The 12,649-nt window shown below is 40.1% G+C and overlaps 1 protein-coding gene across 3 annotated transcripts in view; it reads left to right on the top strand.

The window, feature by feature from the left end:
- Positions 1-12,649, top strand: part of OTUD7A (OTU deubiquitinase 7A) — a 259,837-nt gene that overhangs the window by 101,295 nt on the left and 145,893 nt on the right. For all 3 annotated transcript variants that reach the window (XM_068272540.1, XM_068272542.1, XM_068272541.1), the window contains exon 3: positions 8,621-8,768. The gene's annotated coding sequence lies outside the window, so the exon portion shown is untranslated. The remainder of the gene's footprint in view (positions 1-8,620; positions 8,769-12,649) is intronic.

Raw genomic sequence — 12,649 nt, 5'->3', positions numbered from 1 at the left:
GCTGCTCTGTCTGTTACAGACAGCTAATAACAGCTATTTCCTGTCTCTGAACATTGTTACATTGTGGCAGTTTGCCAGCAGTACCGCGGTATTCAGAGCCTCTTGTGGGAGGGGTTTCAGCACAAAATCAGTCACACAGCGCCCCCTGATGGTCTGTTTGTGAAAATCATTGTCTTTCTCATGTAAAATGGGGTATCAGCTACTGATTGGGAAAAAGTTCAATTCTTGGTTGGAGTTTCTCTTTAAGCACTGACCACATTACATATGAGGGAGACCAGCCTGGTCATTGGGAAATCAGCCCATGCCAGTCATTGGGAAATCAAACGCCACTACCTCCACGCACCCAACCAAGCCCTTTTTAGGAGAAATCTTTCCAGCATGTTCGATCTATTGCTTTGATCGATTTCAGCCAGAAATTAATGGATATTATGATCAGACCAGTACTTTGTGACATCAATCTCTAGTAGATTTGATCATGATTGAATCTGCTGGAGATCATTGTGCTCACAGTGAAATCTACCGTGTGCACCTTCCCACCTGTGCATGATGAGCATGTGCATCGGGAGAAGTCCAAACAAAACTGATGTTTTGATGGGCAAGCTGCAACTAAAATTGGCACAGGCAGTCAGTTTTGCAAACCCAACAAGCCAGGTAATCCTATATAATAAAACCTAAGTCATCCTGTCCGTGTGTCCATATGTTTGCACTACTGCGCATGTGCAGCATGGACAGCCGTTAGGACAGGAGGATGGGGCCAGGGAGCCGGGCATGTGCGCGGGTGGACGGGTGCGTGCGCATGCGCACCGACTTGCAGTGGTGGCGGTGGTGTGAAAGACCTAGAGCCCATTTTTTAAACGGGCTTAGGTCAACTAGTACATGATAATTCAACAAATGTTTGAGTGCTACTATGTGCAATACAAACACTTATATATTCCACAAAATATGTATTGAAAACACAATCCTGAACTAAAAAAAAAAATGAAAATATTGAGTTGGCCAGCAGTGAAGTGTGGGGCCAGTTGTAGGTTCCTTAACAAAAATCAACATGAGTCCCTCCCCTTACTAACAGCCCCACCCAAAAACCACAGTAGATGGCTCCTTTGCACCCCCCCAATAAGGGAGTGTGGCGGCAGGAAAGGCGAGTGGGCTTCACTGCGAGTACTCTGCATTGAAACAGGACCCCTGGGGACCACTTTTACCTTTGGGGAGACCTGAGAGGCATGCCAGCCAGCTCTGGGGCTCTAGCAATTGCCCAATTTGCTCCCATGAAAGCTCCAGCTCTGGTGAAGAGAAAGGATTCCTTCACATTGCTGCTGTACCAGCTGTGCTATAAGGCAAGAGCAGGGAATGGCATGTATGATTGCACACCTGAAATTTGTCAGGTTTATGGTATTAATATTTAATGCTCTGCAGTTTAGTAGATCAGACTTAATGTTTATTTAACATCACCATGATCCTGGAATGTCTGCCTGCCAGTGGGAGTACAAAAATTATGCAACAGTCAGGCCTGAGTATTTGTCACAACAAATTGCCTCGGCTCATCATGTGTACCATTGGCATGTTAATAAGCACATCTTTGTGAAATTCAGCAGTAGTGTATCATATATATTAATGAAACCACAGGGAAAACCATAACCTGAACGCTCTTTATTCACTACTGTTCAATCTATTTAAACAGTACAAAGTAAAGTATCTATAGTACATACCAGTATATATAGTATGTGTGATCTGTAATTATGAGGTCTGTGATTTATTTGAATGCTGAATTCCAAACTGAGCTGAAATAAAGATGGCCTCAATTCACTATGATCATGCTGGAGATAATAAGGCAAGAGAAAACATGCCACCACACAGTGAGAGAGTTATGTTCTCTCTTCATTCCTTAAGTTACCTCCTCTGTAGTTAAGTTACCTCCTCTGTAGTTATTTTCACACACAGTTAATTAACAGCCTGTCTTTAACTTTAGAATTCTGGAGTTATTTTAAGGATTGAAGAGTTAACTTAAAGACAGAAGAGTTAACTTTAGGTTTGCCTGAGGTAAAATGTTTCCTGAATACTACATGCCTTATAACCATGGTGATAACTCTAGAAACATTATTAAAGACAGGAGATAACCTTAGTGAATCGAGGCCAATGTCAGAAACACCTGATCTGCTGCATGCTTGTTCAGGGTCTAAGGATAAAAGTATTAGAGGCAGAGGATCAGCAGAATAGCCAGGCAACTGGTATTGCTTAAAGGGGAACTGAAGAGAGGGGTATATGGAGGCTGTCCTGTTTATTTCTTTTTAAGCAATACCAGTTGCCTGGCAGCCCTGCTGATCCTCTGCCTCTAATACTATTAACCATAGCCCCTGAACAAGCATTCAGCAGATCAGTGGTTCAGACTTTAAAGTCTGATCTGACAAGACTAGCTGCATGCTTGTTTCTGGTTTTATTCAGATACTACTGCAGAGAAATAGACCAGCAGGGCTGCCAGGCAACTGGTATTGATTAAAAGGAAATAAACATAATAGCCTCCATATAGCTCTCTCTTCAGTTCCCCTTTAAAAGGAAATAAACATGGCAGCCTCCATATCCCTCTCACTTCAGCTGTCCTTTAAAAGAATATACCTTGATAGGCAGGGGAACGGTTTGCACTTAATTTTAACAATAGCTCGTTAAAAATATCCTACTTATAATATGTTTGCCACCTTTGTTTATTACATGACATTAAATCTGTATATGCTACAAACAATACTGTTTATACAGCCTGTAGGTTTTTGTTCTGTTAAGCGAGGCCGTGTTTTGAAAATGAAATATGTCCATTAAACCCCATCACTTCTCCCCCTCTGTTATTTTGTGTCGGAGAGTACAATGTACATATTGTATATTTCTTCTATTCATTATGCATTAGGGCGCCCTCTGCATGAAACCTGAGGCTGCCAAGTATCCCTTGAGGAATGGTCTGCTTTAACCTGCTTTCCAGTAAACGCCTCATGTATTGTTTTAACCCTTCCATGCTGAGGTTTAATGGGTAAATGTGGCACTTAAAAGAACATCAATTGGATTTTTCTTTTAACAGCACAGCAAATGCAATAATGCAAGATAATAAAAAATACATTTGTGGAAATGCTTTTCCATGGAGTAAAGTTTGGCTGGAGCATTTTCCTTTCTCTTGTGTTGCTTTGTAGTCGCTTAACAGTTCATTAAGCAACCTATACACAGACGTTTTTCATTGTAGACTTGGGATTTTTCATAGGAACTTAACCTAGGTGAATATGGCAGACTTAACTGACCATTATTTTTAAACTGTAAACTGATACAGAATAAAAAGGAAGTTTATGTCATAAACAGATGTATGCAAGTGTTTCTTTATCGTAATGGTATAAGTAATACCAGTCTTCATAGTGAAAATACAAAGATGGGTCTATTGGGTAAAGCAGTTCTGTACATAAAAATGACGTGCTGGGGAGATTTTACCTCACTTCCTGTGCTCATTGACACCCATATTAAGAGCAGGAAGTAAGGGGATAATCCCTGGATAACCGTCCCTTTCACTTCCTCCAAGCAGACAGACTCAGAAATCATACATTAGACTATAAAAACATTAGACTAGTTGTCCCGATCTATTTTTTCCCGGTTTTTGTCTCTTATTTCTGTGATTGCAGACTGAAATATTCTGATTGTGCAGTGTCTGCATTGTAGTTGCGGGTGTGCGGCGGTCGCGTGCGGCGGCAGGTGACGTTCGTTCGTGCGGCGGGTGGCGTGTCCAGAAACACAGACCTAGAGCCTGTTTTTGAACGGGCTTAGGTCCACTAGTGTAATATATCATTAAATAGATGTGGTGTTTGTAGGTTTGAAAATGTGTGATTTTCAAAGGGGTAGGGCTGAATATCAGGACATTATGTTTTGGGGTCAGGTTCAGCATTTGAACCTGGGGGGAAACCGAATAGTCTCTCCATTCGTACACTTTTGCTCCTAGTGACATGCTGGTTGGTAGAACCCAAGCTGCTTTGCTCAGTAAGCTAGAATGTACAGTGAGTAACCTCTCCACATAGTCCATTGGATAATTTCAGTGCATCTGTGTAGACAACTCCTCTTAAAATGTTATATTTGAGCTGTATTTTGAATTCACTAAAGTTCTTTAAGGCTGAGTTTCCATAAGCTACTAATTACGCATGTTATAAAGAAAGGGTTTTTTTATGAGTGCCCTTGAATGTTGCCTTATTTTTACTTACCTGTCACCTTTGTTAGACTGTATTCATCTTTGTTTTTCTTCTTTTTAATTTATAAAAATAGTTTGAGAATGTGTGATTTAACCATAGTGTATGGTCAGCATTAATTCACACTGAAATCTGTTATGATGGGGTTTGAAGGAGATGAATAAAAATAGCTTTCTGGTGTTATAAATTGCACCCATAGCAGTGGTAATTATATCATAGTGATGCAGTGTTAAAAATAAAATATACTGTACTATACAGGTACAGAATCAGGAATCCATTATACAGAATGTTCCAAAACCCAGGAAGTCAAGGTAGTAAATAATTCATATTGTCAGTAATGTCATAAGCAAAGATATGATTACAAAGCATTTTTTTCCTGTGCTAATTATGTGAAGCGAGATTGTGTACTTTAAAGATGGAAGTGTTGTGCTGTCAGTTGCAAGAGGTTGCGTTTAAAAGGAATGCATAGCAGTTCATTTCATTATTTTTTTTATTTACCGTATTTTTCGGACTATAAGACGCTCCTGACCATAAGACGCACCTAGGTTTAGAGGACAAAAGCCAGGGGAAAAAATATATATACTTAACCTGGTGCATCCATGGTGAAGGGGCATCTTGTGGATTATGCCCCCTTTGTACCTCATATCCCCTTGTACCCCTTGTGTCCCCCATGTGTCCCTTCTTGTGTCCTGTTTGCCCCTTGATGTCCCCCTGTGTCCTCCGCTTGTCTCCCTGTGTCCTCTTCATGGGCACAGTACAGGGAGTTCCCGACATTGCGATGGGTTGGAGGCACGTATTGGCAGGCGTACACAAGTGAGGAACTCCCTGCATTTGGACTATAAGACGCAGTGACTTTTATTACCCATTTTCAGGGGAGAAAAAGTGAGTCTTATAGTCCAAAAAATACAGTATTTGTTAAGGGCTCATTAACACTGTGGTTGATTCACAAAGCAGTATCATGCTGTAAAGCATGGATCTTTGCATGTTATTTTACAGAACTACAGTCTAATAACCACCAACTAAATAGCCCATAAAATAACGGGAGCACAAGCACATATTGCATGAGCAAGTACATACGCTGCACCTGTTATTTACTTCTTAACCAGTTATTTTGTGAACTATATAGTTAGTGAGCATTGCATTTTTAGTTAAAAGACTTTACTTGTGTAAACTTCTACTTATATGCATACATTTTTACTTGCATAGCATAATGTAAATCCATGAATTACACCATAACGCTTCTTTTTTGATGTAACCCACAGATGTTGTGTGATCTGCATAGATATGAGAACATCCATAGACCTTCATATTATCCTTCAACATGTGCTGTGCATTGTGTGACACATTATTGCACAGTGATGCACATTTTTATGCACATTGGTAGTGTAACAGCAATTTTACACACACCTATGCAAGTTAAATAGCACCTGTGCCAATAGCTAGTGCAACGTGTATTACACAAGTGATGAAATGTGCGGTATACAAGCAATGCACATATGTTGCCTTAGTAACATGAGTTTTGCTTTGTGCGCAATGTGCGCTACGTAATGGGCATGAATTAGAATTGATGTGCTCAGGGAGTGATAATATAGTTTGTGAATATGCCCCATAGTGTAATTCTTTGGGCAAGAAACAACGTCATGCTTTGAAGTGCTTTCACAAAAGTTTGGTAATATTTACTTTACACAAATTTCATCAGTCGTTACCTAAACTCCTTAAAAAATATTGTGTGCACTATACACACAGTGTGTATATTGCTTGTCTATTGTGTGTTACACATATAGGGCTTGATTCACTAACCGGAGTGAAAAGCCACTTAGTGCCCCAAAAGTAGCTTTGCGCAAAGCTACATCGCGCATAGCAGCGTGCACAGAGCCGAAAACGTGCATCGGGTGCTCCCGAAGCGGCACATCAATGCACCGCTTGGGGGCGCCGTTTTTGTTTACAGGGCAGCGGGTGCGACGTTATTGTCGCACCATGCACTATTACCGGCGCGCTGTGCACGCCGGTATTAGTGCGCAATGTGTGGGCGCAAACAACCTAACTCCGTGGTTTGCGCCCACTAGGTATTAAGGCTCACTAACTGGCTTTGCGCTGGTTAGTGAATCAAGCTCATAGCATAACATGTTTTATACAAGAAACACATGCGTTGTGTGTGCAATGCGAGTTACGCAAACTCTTAACATACATTACAGTACATAGTTTGCGTAATGCCCCATTTAAAATGATATGCGCTTCCTTCACTCAATTTTTGCAGGCCTTTTGTGAATACTCCCCTTGTGGGCTTCTGTGTGTTAGAATGCATGTAAAAGTCTGAATAGTTTCGTGGATGAAAAGAACACGCTAAAATGCATAGGAATTAATTATGACCAACAAAACAATTTAGGAAAAACCACAGAAGAAAATAACACTACTCAGTGCACAGCAGTGTGTGCCCCTCCCCGACAGTCCTACGGTGCCATCAGTGATCCACCCACAGAGTAATACACAGTGGGGCAGGCTGGACTAATCCTTCCTCTCCTGTGTTCCAGTCACCAAGTCTCCTCCATTGGAGGAACATATTTACAATGGGACCCAGAGTGAGGCTGAAGGAAAGGTCCACAGAGAGGGCCCAGATGAGACAGTGGCAGACCCAGAGGAGATGGAGGACACGTGGGAAAGAGAAGCTGAACAGAGGAGACCTGCAAGTGGAACACAGGAGAGATAGCCACAACACAGCCTCTACAGCATTTTACAGCATATTACTCGGCATTAAGTAGAGGAAACCATTGGTGGTCTTGCCAGATAGGTGAAGGGTGGGAGAAGGAAGGGACATTCCACGGCATCCTATGAAAGCTAGTGTTATGTGGGACAGCAGTGACAGCAGAAGGTGGTTAGCTCTGCTGGGTACCCTTTAATGATCTGACCATAAACTCAGATTGTGATACTAAGTCTGAATGCTTTGCTCTTGCATTTTTTTCTTTTTTTTTTACTTTTTAGTACTTTAGTAAAGTTACACTTCTCATCTTGCTTCCAACTCTCGAAAGTGATGCTTTCCTTCCCTAACCACCTACCCTTTAAATAAAAGTTGAAGCATTTGTTTATAGCTTTATATTTTTGTATTGAACACAATAAAGATGCCTGCTAACAAAAATGTCACATTCATTTGAATCCAGCTAATTACAGCTTATATCATACTTATTCTGTTTTCTTTCCAGCTCCTGTTTTTTGACAAATGTATTCTTAATAATAAAAGAAAAAAAGTATTTGTGCTTTGACAGGCACAGGCAGTCATATAAGTGCCAATAAAAAAAAACCCTGTAAAACCTTAATTACAGTAGCAAGGCTTGGTTTTTTAGTATAGCTACATGTGGCTTATTGAGTTGTGGGTCCGGCCGGGCGGGCGGGTGCGCGCTGGCATGTGGCGGCGATAGCTAGAGCCGTTTTTAAACGGGCATTAGGCCTAGTGATTAATAATGATTTTAGAACTATAATTTACAGTGATCAATTGAACTATTTTTGGTTGACAGGTCTGGTTATTTCCATAATATCAGACAGTTGTTCATTTACTATCTCTTTTTTTGTAACCTAATTAAAGCAAACCTGCACTCAGAACTTCCCCTCTGCTTTAAAAAGATACGCAACAGCACAATAACCTTTAAAGAAAAACATTTCTTTGTTACAGCTGATACAAATCCTAAAATAGATCTGCGTTTCTACTTCCTGCTTTCATGGAAGCAGACATATTGTTAACATCCTGTGCTTGCAAACAAGCTTAGCTGAAAATAAAAAATAACCATACAAAGGTCATACTTACCTCCTGTGTAGTCTACTACTCAATCTCTTTCTCCTCTCCTGCATCCCATTTGTCCACTGTGATCAATAGAATTCTCCACCCCCCATTTTGAAAATGGCCATTACCCCATAACAGCTTCCTGTTCAGCACACTGTTAAACTGTAATATCACCCACTTGAGCCATAGGAAAACATGGACATTACCTTGCACATTCAGTTGCAACTGACAGCTGCTGATATATGACTGAAAGCAACTGGTATATTTCAGTTCTGACAAAATATTGTCAGAACGGGAAGGGATCACTGTAAGAAGAAAATGGTGAGCCTCTGAGAGGAACTGACGGCAAGGTAAGTATGTAATATTCATTTGCATCTACATCATGTGTTTATTTTAAATAATTGTCCTCGCTTCAGGTTCCCTTTAACTGCTGTGGCAGTCAGCTGACACAAGGGATAGATCAAATTACAACTTGTGATTAGACACAGATGAGGGGGAATTAGACAGGCTAAACATACAGGGTGCATTTCTCTCTGTTTTCCTCTTGTCCTATGCAAGAGTTCAGGTCTACTTTAAACTGTTTTCTTATTTGACCTGCAAAGTCTTATATTAGTATTTTTAATATTTTAAAATATTGTAATTGCAGATCCATGAGGAGACCCAGCCTCTAATATCCTTTATCTGAGCCAGAGGGAAGCATACAGCAGAGCACCATGGAATGGGAAATGCCAGAAAATAGCATGTTACCCGCTTGAAGCATTTCTCTGTGCACCTTTTTTCAAAGTGGAATGAAAGTAAGTGCAAGCTACATCATGAATGTCTTCAGTCCGCTGCAAAATCATTCATTGGCACCATGACTAACAGTATCAAGGGACCTTGTTTTGTGTTGGCTAAATGTGAACAGCTGCTCTCTGCTCTTTAAAGTCCATTCACTTTACAGAGGCTGCAAATTCAAGTGTTTAATCTGGTGTCAGCTGAACGCCTATAAGGCTAGTAGGTAATTAAAGGAGGTTTGTATTAGTCTCTCCATGTTAATGTAGCGATGTATGGGCTTATAAGCTGATTTTAAATGGTTAATAGACCACAAGGTTCATTAATGAAAGAACAAACGGTTTCATGGACTGCCGTGCATTTGCAGACGTGGGTGATAATGTTTCCCAGTGGTGAAGAGTCTGGATCATTACATTTGCTGATGCTGAATCTGGAATGCAGACATTATCATGGGTATAGCAAGAGCTGCTTCTAGCCATGTAGGTGTCCCAGGCTAGACAACCCACAGTCATCCCTCCACCCCCCTCTCATTAAATGAAGACACCTTTACAATTCCTAAAGATCAAAATTAAGCCATCACCGAAAACAAAAGTATTTTAAGCAGAATGAATCCATATAATGTATATACAGTAGTAAACCACTTCAGATTTTGAGGTTTTTACCCCATAAGGATAAAGTATAGGGGACTTAAAGAGAAGGGAAAGCCCTTCTACTAAAAAAGTAATGCTTAGTGTGGGTTGCCTTCTGTAACAAAAGGTACTTGCAATAATTCAGATTTAAGTGTGTTACTGTGGTTACCCACAATGCACCGCTACTGAACACACACACACACACACACACACACACACACACACACACACACACACACACACACACACACACACACACTATAGTAGTATCAAGCATTTAAAGTATAAACTTGTTTGAAAAAATGATTCCATTCATCCAATTACAAGTTAACAGGGATAATGAGTAATTTTCAACTGTTTATTAATAAATTATACAATAAATTGCATATGCCAGAATAATATTTTCAGCCGATTGCAACTGTACCCTTTGGGGAGTCGAGAATGAATGTGTTTTGACAGGTCAGCTGAAGTGTAGGGCACTCGGTAGTAGAGTCGGAGTTCTTAGACATTTTTTGCTTTTCATTACAGATTGAATATTCTCTGACATATTTTAAAATGTGTACTAACCTAACCTGTTTGCATGCTGGTACTGGCTAACACAGTTTAGGAGGAGAAGAGGTTGTATCTTTCTGTGCTAGCCAAGAGAAATTATTGAGGGGTAAAAAGAAAAATATTGTAAAGATGATGTCTTTTAACTACATAAATTCTCCTTCTTCATAGCTATTTACAAATGGCTATGGAAGCTAAAGTGATAGAGCTCAAGACTATAGACTTGATTGACGTTTTAGGCTTCCCTTCCTGTATACAAAACTGAGTGAATTCTCCACTAAATGAGGCTGATGTGTTGTGCCTGTACCCACAATACTTCCTGCTACCAAAAGATCATGCAAGGTCACATGAGCACTCATGGGAGAGGTATTTTATAATTCATTGCAAAATGCAGTACATTCTTAGTATTAGTATAATTTAATAACTTACATGTGAACTGTGTGAATTTTAGGGATAGTACTGCTTTCATTTGCAATTTGGTATGTGCGTCAGACTTAGGAACATTTTCCAACTGGGTAATAAAGAGAACCTGTCACAAATATGCATGTAATGAGAGTACTGTCCAGATGCAACAGCCATGGCCATCGGCTATAGTATCTCCAGATAAGCTGCATGCTCCCCTTAGCAGGACACCTTCTCCTCCAGATTAAACTGAACCTGGTGCGTCTATAGTGCAAGGGCGTCTTATGGACCTCCCCCTCCAAGATGTCTCTAAGCTACACTAATCCTTGCTGCACCCACCAGTTACACTACATACTACACTACACTAACCCCTGCTGCCCCAGCACTGCCCTAACACTACACCACACTGTAATGCACTAACACTACACTAACACTAACAAGATAATAGGAAACAGGATAAGGGCCATTGGAACAGGACCTTCCTTAATTCCATTTTTGGAATTGAGAGGAAAGGAGGCAGCCTTGGTGAAACCCCTTATCATGGCCCCACTCAGGAACCCCTTAGTGAGTCTACTGATAATATGTACATTCCATATAATTTGCTAAAATGCCACCAACACATACACATGTGCGTATTTATTAATACAAAATATAAGTGGCTTTAGAAATAAAAAAAAAATTGTGTAAAGGTATATTTTTCAGTATATAATAGACTTTCTTGTACTAGATTTTAGTTCAGATTACTACAGGCAAGGCATTTCATTAGTGCTTAGACACAGCGTGATCTTCTATGTAGTTCTGCTAGCAAATCCATTCTGTCCCTTGCATTTTTTAAAGCAATTCTTCCAGAGGTGTGTTGATTTTTTCCTTTACTGCTGACATTAATCATCACATTTGTGATTAGGCTGTATTTGTTTATGTCAGCTGAAGCCTGCTGCTAGCTAAATGCTGAGGAGCCACATTAGTGTTTCACAGTGCAATATTTTGATTTGTGCCTTTTGTCAGCCATATAAGATCCCTTGGGTTTGCCTGCCTTAACCCGCTCTTAAAAAGAAGAGCTTTTTAATTTACAGTATATTATGAATATCATTACACATTTCACCAGAGGAAAATGGTCAGACACACCAGACTAAACAGAGATGCCCAAGTTATCAGGTCTGGATGCTTTATATTCAAGTGGTAAGCTGTTCAAAAGATGCTGACACCTTCTGTTCATGGAAGTTTCAGTTATCAAGGGATGTTAGCACGACGAAAGCTGCAAGGCCGAAAGCTTTCTTATTCTTATTCATTTTTAGTTAGCCAATAAATGGTATCATCCTGATTTAAAACAAATGTCTTGCTTTTACTGACGGCTAGCACAGTACAATACCCTACTGCTACTACTTATCAAGGGGTGGAACAGTTATCTCTCTTCTGCACACATACACCACCAATAGGAAGTTTAAAGGAATACTATCGATTCACATATTTTTTTCAATTGACACAGGAATTGTTTGGGAAGTGCTGCTAAGTACTGGTGTATACATTTTTGTAGCAACTTCTTTGTTTACTGATATCAAAATACATTCAAACTTTACTGACGCCAAAAATGACGGCTGACTGAGCCATGAGGAGAGGGGAAATTCCCCTCACACTTGATCAGTTAACTCTATGTGTAGCTCTGTGTGTGACAGAGAGAGAGAGAGCTCCCAACAGCTGCAGCTCCTGTGTCCTGTGTTTCTGACTGAAGTGTCTGAAGAGAGCAGAGGAAAGGTAACTAATTATCACAGCTTTTTCATACTGTTTTTGCTTTCAGAGTTTGATATGTTTGATATTTGCTTTCTGTAGTCTGAAATGCAACTCTGGCTGTGCATTGAAGCAGACACCCCTTCTGCAATTGATTTGTCCCAATATAGCTGAATCCTACCCTCAATAAATTACAGATTTTGCCTCTGATATTTAACATGAAAAGTAGGAAAATGTTTACACAGCTACTTAGACATTATTTGTACATTGTCATTTTAGAACACTTGGGTATCGATAGTATTCCTTTAATAGTGCAATAGGCCAAAAAGACCAATAGAATTTGAATCTGAATTGGAAATTTTGAAAAAAAAAATTATCCAGGTTGCAAGAAAAACTGCAATCACCAGCAATGCTTGCGGAAAAATTCCCAATCCTGCTCGGGCTTCGAGGATCCTAAGGAGTCGCATACCTGGTAATTACAATGGTCCCAATTGGTGGAATGTACTAAAAAATACAACCCCCCCCCCAACAGAGGTGTAAACAGTGACAAAAATCTGACAAGATTAGGTTGCATGCTTGTTTCAGGTGTGTGATTCAGA

The sequence above is a fragment of the Hyperolius riggenbachi genome, chromosome 3, assembly GCF_040937935.1.
Source record: "Hyperolius riggenbachi isolate aHypRig1 chromosome 3, aHypRig1.pri, whole genome shotgun sequence".
NCBI lineage: Eukaryota > Metazoa > Chordata > Amphibia > Anura > Hyperoliidae > Hyperolius > Hyperolius riggenbachi.
This window is presented reverse-complemented; position numbering and strand designations above follow the sequence as displayed.